Raw genomic sequence first — 13,273 nt, forward strand, 5'->3', positions numbered from 1 at the left:
CTTACTTTGGCACCAGGAGGGAGGAGGATACATTAGTTTGCAACACTAGACAGAGGAATTTGCAACAGAAGCAGACAGCCAAGTTCTGCCAGGGCCAAAACCAGCCCCTGCCAGACTAAGAAATCATTGTAATTTGCCCCTTCCTGTCACAAGCAGTGTGTTCTTCTTTTATTACTGGTATTGGACTTTTGCCATTAAGGATTTTTACATCTCCTTTTGAAGTTACATCTGACGAAGCATATCTGTCATTTGCCACTCATTTTGATATGTGACTTTGTCCGTTTCCCTCTGCAGCCCCAGTTTTTGCCCGGCTTAACTAGACCTCCTTTACATATTGTTTATTGTTTCTGCATATGTTATTATTGGTGCGTTCAGCTATATTAGAAGGCATTTTTTGTATCCTGCATCACGTATTGGTTACTGTATATATCATCTGTATGCATCACGTATTGGTTTTCTGTACATATCATCTGTATGGTATCATCCTGTTTAGTTTCATAACAATCGTTTATTTAGTTTAGTTTCATAACAATGTTTAGCTTCATAACAATGTTACTGGTTAATTACTGTTTGTCTGTATATATTATTTGTATGGTATCATCCTGTTTAGTTTCATAACGATTGGTTATTTATGTCACTGGTTCATTATTATTTTTGTGTATATATATATATATATTGGTCATTTATTTCTGATTTCTCATTTCCATATACATACTTTCTATGCTGACCTACAGTTTTCATGTTTGGGTTTCTTATCACTAGCACTTTAGTTTTTCTTAGTCACGGCAGGAATTTTTTCCTTCTTCATTGCTTGCTTCATTCCGTGACTGCTCCTGTTCTTTGTCTTGTTTGCCTTCCTGTCACAAGCAGTGTGCTGTTCTTTTATTACTGACTCTAACTCTCAGATATCCCAGTCATGGACGGAAAATTCAGGGTCAATTTACAAGAGACACATTTTCTACATGGAAGTTTCTTCTGTGCAGCGGTGTTGTGCAGAAACCCATGTGTAGTGATCAATACATATGTATCTATTCTGCACAGTTTCTTACAAAAATGACATTCCCACAGGAAATTTTGCTTCACATTAACTAGTTCTGGGTGATAGGCAATGGACAAAAATTTGGCAAAAGAATTTGGGCGGTATAAAAATATGTTAAATAAATAAAATATTTGTTTTTATCTTGTAAACCTCCCAGAGACATAAGCTTTGAGTGGTATAAAAATATGTTAAATAAACAAACAAACAAAATAAAATGATGTTCCATTTACCAAGAAACGCAGACAATGTAAGCATAAAGCTGGATACAACAAAGCAGGAAGTGCATCAGAGACCCTGGGCAAAAGCAAGGTCTTTTATATGTTGTTCTATATGCAAGGAACTGTCATATACAATGGGTATAGGAAAGAATCACCCCCTTTGATAGACCTTAAATTCTGGTTCCCTTACATCCTGAAATGAAAACACAAAGAAAATTCCCTTCACCAGCTGTACTTATCCAATGCAACCTATAACATCCAACTGAAAAACATCACAATTACAGTCCAGAAAAAGTGTCAGAAACAAAAAACAAGAATTACTGAGATTGAAAAAGGATCACACCCCCCCATGTCAATATTTTGTTGAACCACCTTTTGCTTTAATAACAGCTTTGAGTCTGTTGGGATACTTCTCTATCAACCTTGCACATCTAGACGGAGCAATATTTGCCCACTCCTCCATACAGAACTGTTCAATATACCCAGTTCTTTTCCCAATGACCAGAATAGGGTCATGTTCTACTGGAATATCTCCTGTGTTTATGGATAACTTTCTGCTGAACTTTACTCTTAGTGGAAGCAAGCTAGGTGTGTTATTTATGTTTGAAAATCTAAACCTAGATCAATTTGCTTGGATTAATATTGAACACACAAAATTTGAATCTAGATTAATTTTAACCTTTGAAATGAAATTACATTAATATAAATGTAAAGCTGGCTTTATTTAATTGAATGACTACATTGCAAGTATTTTTTAAATCATATGAAGTTCGGAATAATATCTAATTCAGCAAAGGAAATTAATTAATTTTAATTCTGTTTCACTGAAATAAATTTTTGGCAGTTCGAGGGAAGCAAATGTTTACATCAATTGCAAACATCTTGTATTTTTAGAGCTAAATAGCTATTTAGTACAATGTGTTGGATGCAAAGAATTTTGAATTCATAAAGCTGAAAATGTAAGTCAGCTTTCTCAGTTTAAAAGCCCCACCTACCAAAATTCCCTTCTTCCATATACCACTAAAAGGAAGGCGCACTCTCCTCCTTTGCAGCTGAGCACTGGATCTGCAGCCCTGTTCCTTCTTTCCCCCCAGCAATGAGTTTCCCCTTCTTCTATACAGTCAAGGCTTCCCTTCTCTTCCTTGAACTCACCCTCTTCTTGCAGGCTTTCCATTGAAAAACCTCCTGCCTTGAAAACTGCAAGCCACAACTGCTCGCAGGCTGGAAAATGCAAACGCAATTTTTTTTTTTTTTTTACAAGATAGAGGCGGGACAGGAACCTGGAGAGCATTCACATTTCTGGACCTCTCTAGGCATGAACTCTCTGCTCATTTAACCCTTTCGGCCTCTCCTGAAAAACTAGTTTGTTGTTGCAGTTCTCTTTCAACTTATTTCTTTCATTGTATACATTTAAAAAAATAAACAAACAGGGACGGCAGGGGGAAGCGTCAGCCTGAGAAAGCACCAGTCAGATATAATTTCTTTAAGACTTCACTTGAGAGCAGGTGGGACACAGGCAATTGACTTACTTTGGACTCTGGGGTGGGTTGGGACTTGCAGCAAGAACAGAAGATGAATAGATTGCAGGCAGCCAGAGCCAGCAGGGCAGGCAGCCGCAGTGGTTGCAAATGGGAACAAGCAACGCCGGCCAGGCTACTAGGATCCCCCCAACGAGCACTTGCTGGTGTTTGCTGCCTGAAAGCAAGCCCTGAAATGACTACGAAGAACTTGCTCAGGTTCTTTGGAGCTTGAGGCCACGCCCCCTTTGATATCACATGCAAAGAGGCGTGGCCTCGAGCTCATTGCTCGGGCTCTTTGGAGCTTGAGACCACGCCCCCTTTGACACCATATGCACAGGGGGCATGGCCTTGAGCTCCGATCGGCATTTCAGGCAGGGCTTGCTGGCTGAAAGCGTCTATTCTTCCTTTCGCTCCCTCTGGAGGGAGAGAAAGGGGAATAGACGCTTTCAGCCAGCAAACGCTGCCTGAAATAAAAGTGCTCGCTTGGGGGCGTGGGGCCTCTCCGGACCTCAGATGGGGCGGGGGCGGGGCATGCCATGCACTTTGCGCCCCCCTGCAATGGCGCCCAGGGCACGTGCTTTGCTTGCTCTATCCTCGTTACGCCCCTGTATCTTCACACAAGGACAAGAAATCTCTTGAAAATAAAGAGCAACCGTTATTACACTTGAATACACTTTTGTCTCCAGAGGTGCTCTTTGGACCGGACTTCTGGGTGGGAGTCCGTTCTGCAGCACTGGGGGTGGGGCCTCCAAATGTGGCCATGCGCGCTACTCTCTCTGAGGGTCGCCCACTTTATCTTTTATTTAACATATTTCTATACCACCCAAAACTTGCATTGTCTTGGAGGTTTACAGTTAAAATAATTTAAAACATTAAATCAATTAAACAATTTTAATCATTTAAACATTAAATCATTAACATTAAAATCATTTAAAACCCAACATTAAAAATATTAAAACTATAAATCTAATTAAAAGCCTGGGTGAATAAATATGTCTTCAGTGCCTTTTAAAAAGTTGCCAGAGATGGCGAGACTCTTATTTCAACAGGGAGCACATTCCAAAGTCCAGGGGCAGCAATAGAGAAGACCCATCCCTAAGTAGCCACCAGATGATTTGGCGGCAACCTCAGATGACCCTCTCCAGATGATCTGTTTTAACAGGTGGGAAGGGCTCAAGTTGAAGAAGACGTTCTCTTAAATACCCAGGCCTAAACTGTTTAGGGCTTTATAGATAATAACCAGCACCTTGTATTTTGCCCAGAAACGTATCGGCAGCCAGTGTAGTTCTTTCAACACAGGAGTAATATGGTCTCTCCTAGATGACCTAGAGACCAAGCTGGCTGCTACATTCTGGACCAACTGTAGTTTCCTGACTACATACAAAGGCAGCCCCACATAGAGCAGATTGCAGTAATCCAGCCTAGAGGTTACCAGCATATGTACCATGGTTTTGAGGTCCTTCATTTCAAGAAACAGACGCAGCTGGCGTATCAGCTGAAGCTGATAAAAAGTACCTTTGGCCACTGCCTCAACTTGGGACACCAGGGGGATGTCCAGATCCAGAAGCACTCCCAGACTACGTACCTGTTCCTTCCGGGGGAGCATGGCCCCCATCCAGAACTGGCAGGTTAAAATTGTCTAATAAGTTGCGATCCCACACAATAAGAACCTCCGTCTTATCTGGTTTCAGCCTCAGTTTGTTATCCCTCATCCAGCCCATCACTGCCTCCAGGCAGGCATTGAGGGAGGTTATGCCTTCTTCTGATGATGTTGACATGGAGGAATAGATTTGGGTGTAATCAGCATATTGATAACATCCTGCATCAAATCTCCTGTTGATCTCTCCCAGCGGTTTCATGTAGATGTTAAACAACATCGGAGACAATACAGAGCACTGAGGGACACCATATTGAAGTTCAGATTTGGAAGAACAACACTCTCCAAGAGATACCATCTGGAACCTGCTAGGGATGTGCGAACTATTTCAGGGGTTTGGTTTGGGGGTTTGATGGTTCAGGGTCGAACCAAACCCCCTCCCCCCAGTTCCATCTGGAACAGGACCGAACCACTCTGCCAGTTCGCAAGTTTTTTGTTTCTTTAAAAAAAATTTTTTTAAGATCTCCTAGCCCCTTTGGGGGGGGGGCTTCCTAAAGGCCACGTGTGTGTGTCCATAAAGGTTTCCCACCCCTCCGCCAGCCTCGGTAATCACCGCTGTGGCCCGTTCAACTGCTCTTTCTGGCCCATTCGGGCCTCAATAGATCGGCGCAGTGGCCATTTTACCTACCGCCGTGCATGCGCAAATGGCCTCTGTGAGGCCTGGCATAGCCCAGGGGCTCACAGAGGCCATTTGCGCATGTGCAGCAACAGGCAAAATGGCTGCCATGCCGATCTATGGAGGCCCAAATGGGCCAGAAAGTGCAGCCGAACAGGCCATGGTGATGATTACCGAGGCTGGTGGGGGGAGGGGGAACCTTTGTGTACACACACGCACACCCCCGGCCTTTAGGAAGCCTCCCAAAGGGGCTAGGAGGTAAAACATTGTTAAAAGATTTTTTTTAAAAAATCACAACCCCCCCCAGACCAAACCAAACCGGGGGGGTCTGAAGGGGGGGGACCAAACTGGTCCGGTCAGGTTCGAGTGCAGTTCGCACTCGAACCGGGCCAGCTGGTTCCATGCACACCCCTAGAATCTGCCCGTGAGGTAGGAGCGGGACCACTGCAAAGCAGTGCCTCCCACCCCCAATCTTCTCACAGGTTCCAGAAGGATACTATGGTCAATAGTATCGAAAACCGTCAAGAGATCCAAAAGGACCCAAAGAGTCACACTCCCTCTGTCAATTCCCAACTGGAGATCATCCATCAGGCTGATCAAGGCAGTCTCCACCTCCTAGCCTGCCCGAAAGCCAGTTTGAAATGGGTCTAAATAATCAGTTTCCTCCAAGACTGCATGGAGCTGGGAGGCCACCACCTTCTCAATCACCTTGCCCAGCCATGGAAAGTTGGAGACAGGCCTGTAGTTGCTCAACTCTGAGGGATCTAATTCAGGCTTCTTCAGAAGCAGTCTAATGATTGCCTCCTTAAGACAAGGAGGCATCCTGCCCTCCCTCAGAGAAGCATTTATAATCTCTACCAGGCCCTCTACAACAGCCTCCCTGCCAGATAGTGTAAGCCATGTCAGGGAAGGCTCAAGAGGCCAGGTGGTAGGCCACACCATTACGAGCAACTTGTCCACATCCTTAGGAGTCACAAACTGAAATTGATCCAGGGTCATCATATAAGAGGAGCTGCTGGACACCTCAGCATCAGACTCTGTAACAATTGTGGAGGTTTAATCCAAGTCAGCTCAAATACGAGAGATTTTGTCCACAAAAAGCTTGTTAAAAATGTCACAGCGAGTACCCTGTTTCCCCGAAAGTAAGACCTACCCTGAAAGTAAGACCTAGCAGTAATTTCTGATGCACCACTAATTGCCCTAGTGCATTTTGGGGGGCTAAAATTAATATGACACTGTCTTATTTTCGGGGAAATGTAATTGTTCGTTCCAAGTACTGATTCAACTAATTCACTTGCCCTTGCGGCCCGCTCGCAACCTGCTCAATCTCCTATTGTATGTGGCCGGGCCGGGGAATGGGGGCTGAGAGCCGTATGGCATCTATCTGCCTCCATTGCAGTGTCTAAGGCACTGGGCCTGGCCGCGTCTGGAGCAGGTGAGCCACCTCCGGCTTCCCCATGCCTGCGCTGTGCGGCACGCGAGTGTCACAAGATTGTGCCGTGCTTGTGACGCTAGCAAGTCGTACTGTGCAGGCACGGGGAAGCTGGAAGTGGCTCATCTACACCAGGCCCAGCCAGGCCCAGTACCTTCGCCGCCACAATGCAGGCAGGCAGCAATTGCTCGACTCTCAGCCTCCACTCCCCAGCCTGGCTATGCACAATAGGAGATAGGGTGGTCTGAGAACACAGGGTGGCTACCCTGATGGAGAATAGCATTCTTGGCCCTCAGGAGATCGTTAGGTAGCAAGTTGGCTGCAATGAGAAGCAATGAGAGCAGGCAAGCAGCGTGGCAGCCCCAGCCTCGTGTGTATGTGTGTGTCTCCCAGGCCTAGCTCAGACCCACTGCAGCAGACTGCATGAGATGTTATGTGCAGGTCAGTGGGAAGTTTCTTCCATTCCCCCTCCCCTCCCCCCAAAAAAAGAGTTTTCAGTTTTGAAACGGTGCATTGCAGCTTATTTTGCAGCAGCTGTGGGGGTGGCGAGGGGTGGTGAAGGGGGCCTCAAGTAGTGGCAGGGGCCTTGAGGGGGCGGCCTCCAAAGCCTTGAGGTCCAGGCTCCAAAACTACCTAGGTGTGCCACTACCTGTCTCTTAGGTAAACAGGGAAACAGGCTCAACCACATAGGCCTTGGCTCCTTAGATGTGACGGTGGCCCCTTCTTTCTGACAGTGGCCTCTTCTTTTATTTTACCTCAGAACTCCTAGGCCTCAGTGTTCCTATTTGGCTTCTACAACCCTCTGTCCTTGAATCTCACAAGCAAAAAGGGCTGCTAAGTTCCTTTTAAGGCTCAGAGGGTTTAGGACTTTTAAGCATGACAGGAAGTCATCCCACTGGTGCAATTTGACCTTTTGTATTAAGATAGTAAAATGAAACAAAATGAAGGAAGAGGCCACTGTCGTATAGAAGCTGCAACATTAACACTCCTAAGCATTTGAGGTAGGGAAGTGCATGGGCCGTGGTTCAAGCACAGTTTGGGAGTGTGGCCCAGGAGGAGTGTTAAGAAAGAGGAGAGCAGGTCCTTACCTGCTCTCCGTTGCCCCAGGCAGCTTCCTGCTGGGGCAGTGTGCATCCCAAGAATCTCTGCGCGGCGCCAGAACACACATGGTGTCCACGCATGCACCGGTGCCATTTGCCTGGTCAGCATGTTGTTGCTCTTGAACTGTGCTTGAACTACGGTTCATTCACATCTCTAATTTGAGGCCTATGTGAGAGGACAGGCCCAATCTACCTTAGGGACATGAGTAGAAAACCCTCCAAATGTAATAAGGATTGAATTTATGTTCAAGAAGAGAGTTCTCTTTCCTGGGGTGGGGGACAAATGTCAACCAGCCCTGACAGAAGTTATTCTCAGCTGTTACTAGGGCAAAAGGCAAAACGATCAGGAAAAAGGCACTGTTCACCCCGCCTTCTCCTCACATTTGCTCCCCACCCCTTTTTTAAAGGCAGAGAAATATCAAATAAAAATAATTTCCCCTTATACTGGTATGCCATGTAAGAGGCTGATTTGGGGGGGAGGGCAGATCTTTTGACTTACAAAACTCGTTCTAATTACTAAACTTGTGGTCTTCACTCCACTCCCTTGAAACTGTTCAAACGCACACCCACCACGTCCACGCAGTTGCTTCCTTTTTTTTTTAAAGGGGGTAGGGGGGAAATCAAATAAAAATAAAGTATTGGAGAAAAATAACCCTTTAATAATTTATTTGTATTAACTTTGAAACAGTCCTGACATATCAACAACACTGATTTCTCACGGAACACCTTTTCTCTTCTCACTGCATCTACCCAAGTTTCCCATCGCTTCTTTTCTGTAGGTATATACACATCCCGCCCCACACCCGCCGTGTGCTTTTTCTTGTGCTCTTGCAAAGTGGTACTATACACTACTTGTACCTTCTGGGTTTTTCAAAATCACGATTGTTTTTGATCAGATTACTGCAGGAAACATCACTCTCTATACTCTGAATTATGAGGCCTAAAGAAAAAGCACAGTAATGATGTCACAGCAGAGCCAACAAAACTGCTGTCTGTATAGGAGACATCCCCATTGTCATTTGTTTGAATATAAATGCACTGGCTTTTCTCTCCCGCCCTGCACAGCCACAGCAGCACCTCCCAAAGCCACAGAAGCCCTCAGCGGCAGTAAGTATACCTCCCCCACAAAATAATTTTTTTTTACTTCCCTGGCACCCCCAATCGAGGCACAAACCAAAACAAATTTGGACTGAGTCCCAAAAGCAAATATGCCCAGTCCAATTTGAACCAAACCAAGCAAACCGGTTTTGTGCACATCCCAACCTGTCTCTGAAACATTTATGTCATTAGTATTTGAATATTATTTTTCTTTATTTTCATGGTTTTGTGGGACATCTGTTAAAATGCAAACTGTTCAAGTGTGTGTGTGTGCTCTTTCTCTCCCCCGCTCCCATTCTCCCACACAAAGCTAGATAGCCTTGGAAAGAAAAGGCACTCGTTTTCCAAGCCATGTTAGTTATTTACTCCAACCCAGAGGAGAGAGGGCCAACTATGAACAAAGTTCATGCATTAGTTGGAGGCAAGGAAGCACTTTGGATCTGACACATTAAAACAAATTCAGATGCCAGCATTGAAGACTTTAATTTGGAAGACTGGAGCTGACCCTTGAAAGGATTGTCCCAAAGCCGAAAGAACTGAGAAGGTAAAGGATCACTCATCATGTGTCCCAGAGCTCAGGGATGACAGAAAAGAAACCCAAGACAAAAGGGGCTGTAGGTGGTGGGACCTAAGTGAGGAGGTTGTGTGACAGCTGGGGGGGGGTGTCTCCAGGGGTTCCCTTGCCAGCCTCCCCCCCAGTCTTCCCTGTGTTGGTCCAGCCTGTTTGGGGCCTCTCTGAGCAAGCAGTGGCCATTTGGGAGATTACCGCACAAGCACACAAGCACACAGGCCATTTGAGTGTCTGGGGCATGATCCTGGGCATGCAAATGGTCCGTGCGCATGCGTGGCAGGCTCCAAAATGGCCACCGTGCACTCAAAGAAGCCTGAAATGACCAGGGGGGAGGAGATGGGGAAGGGGTAACTGCTGGAGAGCCACCCACAGCTGCAGCAGCACCCTCTGAGGCTGTGGAAGCTCTCAGCAGCAGTAAGTCTGTCTCCTTCCAAAAACATTTGATGTTCCTGGTGCCCCCGAACTGGGTGTGTGTGTGTGTGTGTCAGTTCGAACTTGAGCCAAACCAGGCCCAGTTTGGCTCAAGGTGGAGCCCTTGAACCAGGCCAGTTTGAGGTCCAGCCAGTTTGCACATCCCTAGAGACAGGTGCTTTGTCAAAAGGAGTAAAGGTACTACTGAATCCAGGAGGATGCCAGCATAGCTAACAGGTAATGTCAAGGAAGCCATAAAAGGGAAGAAGACTTCCTTCCGAAATTGGAGGGCCTGTCCAAATGAAGAGAACAGAAAGGAACACAAACTCTGGCAAAAGAAATGCAAGGTGACAATAAGGGAGGTGAAAAGAGAATTTGAGGAACATTTCGCTAAAAGCATCAAGGGGAATAACAAAAAACTTCTTTAAATACATCAGAAGCAGGAAACCTGCCAGGGATGCGGTTGGACCATTAGACCATGAGGGTGTGAAAGGAATTATTAAGGCGGGGGGGGGGGAATGGATGTTACAGAGAAGCTAAATGAGTTCTTTGCGTCCGTCTTGATGGCATAGGATACTGAGCATATACCTGTTCCTGAACCAATCTTTATTTATTTATTTGATTGATTGATTGATTGATTGATTGATTTCTGTACTGCCCTTCTAAAAATGGCTCAGGGCAGTTTACACAGAGAAATAATAAATAAATGGATCCCTGTCCCAAAGGGCTCACAATTTTAAAAGAAACTTAAGATAGACACCAGCAACAGTCTCCGGAGGTACTGTGCGGGGGGTGGATAGGGCCAGTTACTCTCCCCTGCTAAATAAAAGAGAATCACCACATTAAAAGGTGCCTCTTTACCAAGTTAGAAGGGTTTTTTAGGGATGAAGGCTAAAGAACTGAGTCAGAAGTGACAAGAGATGGTGTTCTAGACTGTCTCGAAAAACAGAAAACTAGCAAATTGCCTGGACCAGATGGCATCCATCCAAGAGTCCTCAAAGAATTCAAATGTGAAATTGCCGATCTCCTTGCTAAAATATATAACTTATCCCTGAAATTGGGCTCTGTACCGGAGGACTGGAAATTAGCAAATGTAACACCAATTTTCAAAATGGGATCCAGGGCAATCTGGGAAATTACAGGCCGGTTAGCTTAATGTCAGTTCCAGGCAAATTGCATCCTCAAGGATACAATTGTAAAGCACATAGAAGAACAGGTCTTGCTGGGAGAGAACCAGTATGGCTTTTGGAAAGGTAAATCTTGTCTCACAAACCTTTTGGAGTTCTTTGAGAGTGTCAACAAGTGTGTGGATAAAGGTGTTAAGTTGACATAGTATACCTAGACTTCCAAAAAGCTTTCAACAAAGTTCCTCATCAAAGACTCCTGAGGAAACTTAGCAGTCATGGGATAAGGGAATAAGTACATATGTGGCTTACAAACTGGTTCAAAGACAGGAAACAGAGGGTAGGTATAAATGGAGAATTTTCACAATGGAGGGAAGTAAGACTTGCGGTCCCCCAGGGATCTGTATTGGGGCCGGTGCTTTTTAGTTTATTCATAAATGATCTAGAAGTAGGGGTAGGCAGTGAGGTGGCCACATTTGCAGATGATACCAAACCCTTTTGGGTAATGAAATCCAAAACGGATTGTGAGGAGCTCCAAAAGGATCTCTCCAAACTGGGTGAGTGGGCGACAAAGTGGCAAATGCAATTCAGTGTTGGCAAGTATAAAGTGATGCACATTGGGATGAAATAACCCAACTTCACGTATATGCTGGTGGGATCTGAGCTGTCAGTAACTGACCAGGAGAGGGAGCTTGGGGGCGTGGTGGACAGCTCATTCTAATATATTGTGCCAAGGTGTGTGGGTCCTTTCTGGAGTGGCAGTGGATGGAAAAAGAAATCGTGACTCCCAAGGAGAAACCTGAGACCAGGCTACTAGTGGTTCCATTCTCCTAAGTTGGTCTTTCTATCCATAAATGTTGGTAAGCATGCCCTCCAATGGGAAGGCTGCGGAGAACTGTTAGCAGATGGGATTCTTGTCTTATGACACAGCAATTTCTGTGCAGATGTGGCCAATACAAGTTATGGGTTGTTCCTAACTGAGCTAATTTGGCAGTCTGATTAGTTCTTTCCCTATCCACTGTGTCTCTCTCCCTCTCTCCTACTTGCTATGGGCTATGATCAGGGAAGAATTATTATCAAACAGAGGATAACAGACATAGAATGCCAAACCGTTACAGGCAGGGTCCCAAACTTCATCATTTCCAAAAGACTCAGGTACTCTGCCTCTTCCACCACAAACCTAACACAGGAAGTCTCAAACCACAGGAGGGCCTTTGCTCTCGCTATGTCCTCCCTTAAGACTGCGATACTAGTCAGGTCGAAACCACAGAGCATGTCCTCCTCTTCTGCCCATTTTATAGAGACATTCGCACCAATCTCATTCTGCCACTTCCACTCAGATTCCCAGGATGCCCAACTCAGTTCTACACCTCTCTGCTGCTCTCCAATGATGAACTCGCCATCACGTACAACATTGCCAAATTCTGTGTGGCAGCGTGCAAGGTTCGCTGGGTCCTGACAGCCAGCAGGTCCTGACCAGGATGATTTCTACGCTCAACTACACAGAAGTCTTTACATTCCTGTATTTGTACAGTTGCTACGCACTCTATCCACACACCCTGCTTATATACTTTACTTCATTTTAAGAGTTTTTAAAAAATATTTTAAATCTTACCGCTATCAGTGATACTGTTTATACAGCTCGTCAGCTTTTAGCAATAGTCTTTTACATTCTTACAGTTGTATAGCTTTACACTTTTATATACCCTGCATAGTTTTTAAAATTAAAATTTAGAGTTTTAGTGCTACTGTTCATACAGCTAAACAGCTTTTAACAATACTATTTTATATTCTTCCATTTTATACCTTGCCCTTTGTAAATTAGACACACCCACATAACCTTCTATGCTTGTACTTACTTATGCTGGTCTAAGACCGTAATAAAGATGATTCGTCAAGACAGTCCTTGGTTTGACCAGGCTTGTGCTACCGAGGAAGCATAATAAAGCTGATTTGTTGGTTTGGTAATCTCATTCTCTGAGTGATTGTCTAGGTTAACAATAGGCTATTCATTACAAACTGGTATAGAAGACATTCACAGAAGTTGATACAGTACACTTTAATATGTACTGTATTTGTACATATGTATTTAATCACCCTTGTAAAATAAGAACCATAATTGGCTCCGATCCTCTATGATATGTCTAATATCTTAGTGCTGGAGGGAGAATATTAAGTAATTAGGCAAATTTACTCACTGGATCACTTGCCCATTTCCAAGTCCATCACTCCATCCAGAGACCATGACCAGCCAACATGGTCATCTCTGGACTGACTTGTATCAGCTCTTTACCATGATAATCCAAAAGCTACTTTTATCCATAGAATGAACCCATTTATTTTTAATTTCATCAACGACTACATTTCTAGAGTTTAGGCTGTAGGCTAGGGGTTGTCCCCTAGATGAGGGCTGTCCCCCATCAATGGAGGATTCCATGCGGCTTCTCTCCACTTTGCTCAGCACAAAGTGACTGACTTCATTCTCCT

General features: G+C 44.8%; 1 protein-coding gene and 1 long non-coding RNA gene across 9 annotated transcripts in view; one reads left to right on the forward strand and one right to left on the reverse strand.

The window, feature by feature from the left end:
- The window catches only part of LOC128326384 (cytochrome P450 2D17-like), a 41,875-nt gene extending 34,197 nt beyond the window's left edge, over positions 1-7,678 (reverse strand). The window contains exon 1 of one of the 5 annotated variants that reach the window (XM_053253109.1): positions 7,571-7,678. The gene's annotated coding sequence lies outside the window, so the exon portion shown is untranslated. The other 4 variants (XM_053253106.1, XM_053253105.1, XM_053253110.1 and 1 more) reach the window with 4 other exon arrangements.
- On the forward strand, positions 5,251-12,759 carry LOC128326388 (uncharacterized). Of its 4 annotated transcripts, none has more exons than XR_008308022.1 (4): positions 5,251-5,308; positions 8,648-8,689; positions 8,991-9,224; positions 12,127-12,759. It is a non-coding gene; the product is annotated as an uncharacterized LOC128326388 (long non-coding RNA). The 4 variants fall into 4 exon arrangements; XR_008308023.1 differs by lacking the exon at positions 5,251-5,308 and adding an exon at positions 6,647-6,923; XR_008308021.1 differs by lacking the exon at positions 5,251-5,308 and having other exon boundaries at positions 6,647-8,689; positions 12,127-12,688.
- The last annotated feature ends 514 nt before the right edge of the window (positions 12,760-13,273 follow it).

This window comes from Hemicordylus capensis, chromosome 5 (genome assembly GCF_027244095.1).
Source record: "Hemicordylus capensis ecotype Gifberg chromosome 5, rHemCap1.1.pri, whole genome shotgun sequence".
Taxonomy (NCBI): domain Eukaryota; kingdom Metazoa; phylum Chordata; class Lepidosauria; order Squamata; family Cordylidae; genus Hemicordylus; species Hemicordylus capensis.